The sequence below is a fragment of the Thunnus maccoyii genome, chromosome 22 (assembly GCF_910596095.1).
Source record: "Thunnus maccoyii chromosome 22, fThuMac1.1, whole genome shotgun sequence".
In the NCBI taxonomy this organism is placed as follows: Eukaryota; Metazoa; Chordata; class Actinopteri; order Scombriformes; family Scombridae; genus Thunnus; species Thunnus maccoyii.
In genome coordinates, this window is record NC_056554.1 from 16,109,352 (window position 1) to 16,115,569 (window position 6,218).

A 6,218-nucleotide genomic window follows, 5' to 3' on the forward strand; every position below is an offset into this window, starting at 1 on the left:
TATCTATTTGGAGGATGCTTGTTAGGCACAACAGTTAATCACAAATTAGGTTCAATACCAAGACTGGAAAAAATAAAAACCTATTTCATTTCAAAACAATTAATGCACAGCAAGACATAGACACATAGATCCACACACAAGACATAAGTAAATGACTAGTAATATTTGTATCTTATTGCACAGTTACGCAATATTCAAATCATTTGTTTGATTTTGGATCATTTTCTTTGAAACTCTCTGTGACAACTTTATCAGAGTAAAATGCATACAACGCAGGAATTCAAGATTCAAGAAACTTTATTGTCTGTCACATAGTAACAGAAATTCCTCTTTGACATGGCTCAATCCAAGACAAAAAGGTAGACAACGTAGCAATAACAAAGTAGAAACAGTAAAACAGTAAAACATCACAGTGCGAATGAGCTGCAAGCACATGAACTGCACCGAATGTCGCTTAAATTGGCTCATTTTTCTACAAACTAAAACGTGCCATCGGAATAATTTTATAGATACTATACTCATACATAAACCCTCTACACATAGCAGCTTTAACTTTTCCTTTTTTTTTTAGAAGGGTTTCAACAATCTGCAAGCACAAGGCTGCACACACTGGTGTCCTGTCTGACATCATCAACATGCAACAGAAGTAGTTGTCAAATCTGGCCTTATTATTACTAATAGCAAAGCTTCTCCAGTTTGTGCAGCTCTTGACTTTGTGCTACATTGTAAATTAAATTAAACTTCAACACAAAGTCAAGAAGTTGTGATATGTAGCAGAACAAGCTAGCGAAGCTCTGTAAACAGACAACATTCCCACAGTTGCAGGAGTCTGCATTACATGGAAATAGTGAAAACATGATCACTGTTATTACACTGATACAATAAATCAGGCTTTGGATACACACACAATACTTGTAAGTAGGATCAATTCATTGTTGGTTTGGCTCTGCTCATGAGATTTGACAATAAATGTTAACTTATCCTTTTAAGTCACAAACATTTGATGTTGCTGCTGTTTTAAAAATTCAATGTTACATGTTCAGACACTGAGAAATGGGTTTGGGTTTTTTTTTTTTGCTGCTGTGTGGTCTGCTCTGCTCTTACAGTCGTGATCATGATCAATGTGTGAGGTGTGAGCTAAATCAAAGTATTTGGTGCACAACTGAGCGACTGGCTGCTAACAATTGATAATTCCCCTAAGGAGCAGCAATGGAGTAGCTTGGTTGCATGTCCCTTGGTTCACACTGAGTTGTCCAACAAATTCTCCTCTTTCATTCCCTGCTTGCTATGTTGTCGGTTATCTTTTATTAGCTTCTATCTGTAAAGTTGTGCTTGAATAAATAATCCAAGGTCATAGAAATGCAGTGGGTGTTTACTGGAGAATTGTGATGCAAGTTGATTCTCCACATGACATGAGAAATGAGTAGAGCAGCACTGTAGATGTGGGCAATACCGCGATAACAATTCTTTTAATGAGGACAGTCACTAATGTAAGAGACATGTGTTATGATTTGTGATGTGAATGCATCATTAATAGGCTTTTACTGAAATTGGCACCAAATGAACTGACAAATATTAAGTATTTGTTTTATTACTATGTTAGTCACTTCAACTAATGCATGTTAAAACACAGAAAAGTTTATAATGTTTTATAATGGTAGATAAATATTTATTGTGTGAATTCTCTGAACCAAACTTTGCAGATGTTCTCCTCTTTAATCTCAAACATGCACACATTACAAGATTTGAAAGTAATGGTGATATTATTAAGAATATCGTGCCAGAGGGAGAAATGCACCACCTCATGTGATCTTATGGGGAAGCCGATATAAACAAAATGGAGACTGACATGGTGCAACAACTTGCTTTGTAAAGCTCTTCTCTTTGTCCGTATGTTTATGATATGTCTTGGAGGACATGTTAAAAGGCAGTCGTGTTCTTGCCATATATCAACGTGCCTTTCCTCCATCTCAGCTGTCCAATGCACCCGTACAAAAGCTTGTTGTTGTTTCTTTGTGTTCGCCATTTCAAAAGTCCTCTCATTCACTTCCATCTCCTTGTAGACTTGTCTCTCTCATTGGCTATTGTGGTCCTGCTCGGAAAGTAGTGACGTAATCATCCAGATTTTAACTCCTAAATATCAAACATGAGTCTGCGAGCAGTTCTGGAGGTTTGAGATTTCAATCCAAGACCAGATTTCCCCTCCAATTGTTGGGAGGGCTGAACCAGGCTCAAATAAAACACCTGTAGTCCAGCTTTAATGTGTCCAGAACGTGATCTAGTCTGGGATGGAGCCATTTTTGGTACCGAACATATTGACACAAGAATCGATTTACAAAAGACGACTTGGTATCAGTTAGTTTGGATACTTTAGACATCGATCCATCCTGCAGCACGATGACTCATTTGTTACTGTCACCTCAGAGCAGGAAGCTATCTCAGCTCTATGTCTTTCTGTGTGCATGTTCTCATGGTTCCTTTGGTTTTTCAAAACATGCTAATCTGGCAAACTGGAGATGTTGACTTGCCCACAGATGGAAATGTTGAAAAACTTAGAAAAAACCTAGTTGAATTAAGGTTTAGTTTTTTGTCAAACTGCTGTTTGCTGGCCTATGAAGGAAATTTCACACTCAATTAAAGATAAGTCAACAATGAGGCCTGATATTGAGTTGACTAAATTTAATGAAATTGAGGCAATAAAGTGACACATAATATTATTGAGTAAATTTAAAATCATTTGGTACTAATTAAAAGTAATTAAATTACTTAAGGACATATAAATACATTTTGCCAGATAATTAGTTCATCGTTTTTGCCAGGAATTAAGTTAATGTGAATCAAATTTCCTTGGAAAATTAATTTGGGTTCATTATATTTGTGTATTAACATAAATCTTAGGTAAAAAGTATTTCAAAGTATTTCAATCAAAGTTACTTAATAACTTCCTCGGTTTATGGCTGTAATCGTTCCAAATAACCACTGATCACATTTTCTTACAGTGTATAAACGAATGACTAAAACAGCATTAACACAGCACTTTTTCAAGATATAACCCACATAGCTTATTAACTTCAACACAAAGACAAATGTCACAGAACCCAGCTAATGATCAGAAAAGAACTGCATCTCTAAACATAAATATTTGTTTATTTTATAGGGATAGATGGCCTACATGAGCATAAAATGAATGAATTCCTCATTTTAGCCGCAAGATAAATTGCAGGGAGAAACAACATCAACAAACAGCGTCATTTAAAATACATCAGTACAGCAGAAAAAAGTTCAACTGCAAAAATAAAATAGAAGATACAGATCAATAAAATAAAATGGGAAAAGGGCAATGCCTGTACTTATTAAGTAAAAAAGATCCCAGGTGTTCACAGTTTGAGGTCCATGAAAGTCCCGGTGAAGATTTATGAGACATCTTCCAACTAAGTGGCTGAGAACTCCAATTGTGCCAAAACAAATATTTTAGATCAGTGGGCAGTATAAGAGTAATCTCTGCATATCTTTCACTTGAATGTTATCTAAAGTTCTCCTTTGCCTGACTCAAGCTTCCTTCCTCCATGCACATCTAAAACCTGGCCAGTATGGGAAAAATATCCAGTTTCCTTTTTTTTCTTTTCATTTTTTTTCGTAGCTCTTGTACAGTCTCAAGAAAAAAAATATTAAAGACAGAAGCAAAAGCAAAATGATCCTTTGAGTTTAAAATTTTGGGTCACTCCTTGTGAGATTATTGATGTTTTTCCAGATAAATTTACTGTTGCCTTTTGCCTCATTCAATATCTTGAGATAAAAACGAGATTTAGCTTCTCTTAGCTCTTGGATAACTTTGTTCCTTAAATCTTTATAAAGCAGCATGTCAGTTTCTCTTCTAGTTTTAATTGCCTTCCTTGTTGCAGCATCTCTAGATTTCATTAATTTCCACAAATTTTCATTAAACTGCGTGTGACAAAGTGGATGAGAACTCTCCTTTATTCACCACTTGTTACTTACATGTTCATCTAATCATGTGTTAATTCTGCCATAATTTACCATCGCTATTATAATCTTGCATCAATCCCAGGTTTGTTTGTGTAATTCTTTGTTGAGATTAAACTCTCTCAAGACTTCTGTGAGTTGCTCATAGAAAGTGTCATCTGCAGAAGGAGGCCTATAGACACCTATGTTAAAAGACATTTGTTGGGACAAGATTAGTTTTATCCCAACATATTCTAACATGTTGCCTGCATTGTAAACAACACGTTCACATTTGATGTTGTCTCTCACATAAAAAGCACCCCTCCTCCTCTTCCCTCAGGTCTGTCTCATATAAATCATTGGTATCCGGGCACCGTAAACATACTTGGCAGGAGTTGTTTATTTCAACTGTGTTTCAGTCAGACAGAAAAAGTCCCAATTTTAGCCAGAAAATGAGTTAGCTGATAGCTATTTTCAGTAATGCTTCTGATGTTAAAATTTCCACCGAATAGCCCCCTTGGTTTCCACTTCGGATTCCATAAGACTTTTGCATGATTCACAGTTAAAAAAGTTTTGAATAACTCATTCCTCCTTGCTGCAGGGTTTTGACACACAATGACGTCAGCAGCAGATATTGAGCAGATAGAGAGACACTTGACCTATTAGGGTCTTCACAGTCCAGTAGTGAAAAGTGATTCATTGAGACATCATGTCTGGTGTTACCAAAGTTTAGTCTGTTAAGGGAGAAGCCAAGCTCAGAAAGTTGATGCTCTAGAGGAGTCCCAGACACACGTAAGCGCAAATCAGCACCGAAGTTCTGCAGCGCTCCAGGAGTCACTGGTCCAGCATTTAGCTGAACATCTCTGGAGAGCAGGAGCAGCATGAAGAGGAGACCTGCTGTTCTCCAAATCGGGGTGGCAAATGACCAGTTCACTGGATCAGTGATTCATTCTAGGACCTGGGCTTGTCTGTGCTGCAGGACAGAGGAATAGTTTTCAAAATATCACGATAAGTTAAGATGAAAACTCACTGTAAGAGCCAGTGTTTTTCTTGAGCCCAATCGCCAGGAGTGCACAGTGGCCCAGCTGTTTTCCATCATTCATCATTGATTTCTCTGGCCAGACAGACACATACAGGCAATACAGCAGTGAGTACCAACAGTAGTCCAAAAAGCACTCAACACACAGTCCGGGTCCGAGTTTTTAACAGGCAGTATGATAAATGGCCTCAGAGGACAGTCCTAGGCAGCAGTCCCATCCAGGATCCCAGTGGCCCCAGGGTAGAAGCTTAGGGGAGGGCTTAGGAGGTTCCAGGTCCACCCAGAACCTCCTCTTGACCACTGGCGGGAGAAAAGGCCGCCATCCGGGCAGTCAGGATCCCCAGAAGATCCAGGTGGCCAAGACTGCAGCCGGTGTTAAGTCCCTCCATGTTTACCCTGGTGTTTCTTTTCATGTTGAGATGGATGTAGAGATGGTCTTCCTTGTCCATGTGGTCAAGATCACAGCTGGTGTTTATCCTCTCCACCTTTTTCTTGATGTTTGGGGGAGATGGGAGATTTTGGACTGATGTGTTAGACAGCACTCTCCACTATGATCATCAGAACAACAAATGAGGGAATATCTTTTTGAAGAATGGTGTTCCTCAGCCTTGGCATTGATTCTACAAGTCTCTGAACTCTTCTGGAGGGATGAACACCATTCTTCCAAAAGATATTCCCTTATTTGGTGCTTTGATGATGGTGGTGGAGAGCGCTGTCAAACACGTCCGTCCAAAATCTCCCATAGCTGTTCAATTGGGTTGAGATCTGGTGACTGTGAAGGCCATAGCATATGATTCACATCATTTTCATACTCAAACCATTCAGTGACCCCTCGTGCCCTTTGAATTGGGGCTTTGTCATCCTGGAAGAGACCACTCCCATCAGGATAGAAATGTTTCATCCTAGGATAAAGGTGATCACTCAGAACAACTTTGTATTGATTTGCAGTGACCCTTCCCTCTAAGAGGACAAGTGGACCCAGACCATGCCAGCAAAATGCCCCCAAAGCATAACAGAGCCACCAGATCCCCTCACTGTAGGGGTCAAGCATTCAGGCCTGTACCGTTTTTTTCTTTTAATTTGTCATCTGTCTGTATCTCCCTCATTACCTCCATCAGCCATGCCACCTTGCCATCTCCATTTCCTTCCTCCTGCCTTCATCAGCTTTCAACTGTTTCAACTTGGGTTTAAAAGGATCTGAGAAAGGAGCAGAGTCCAG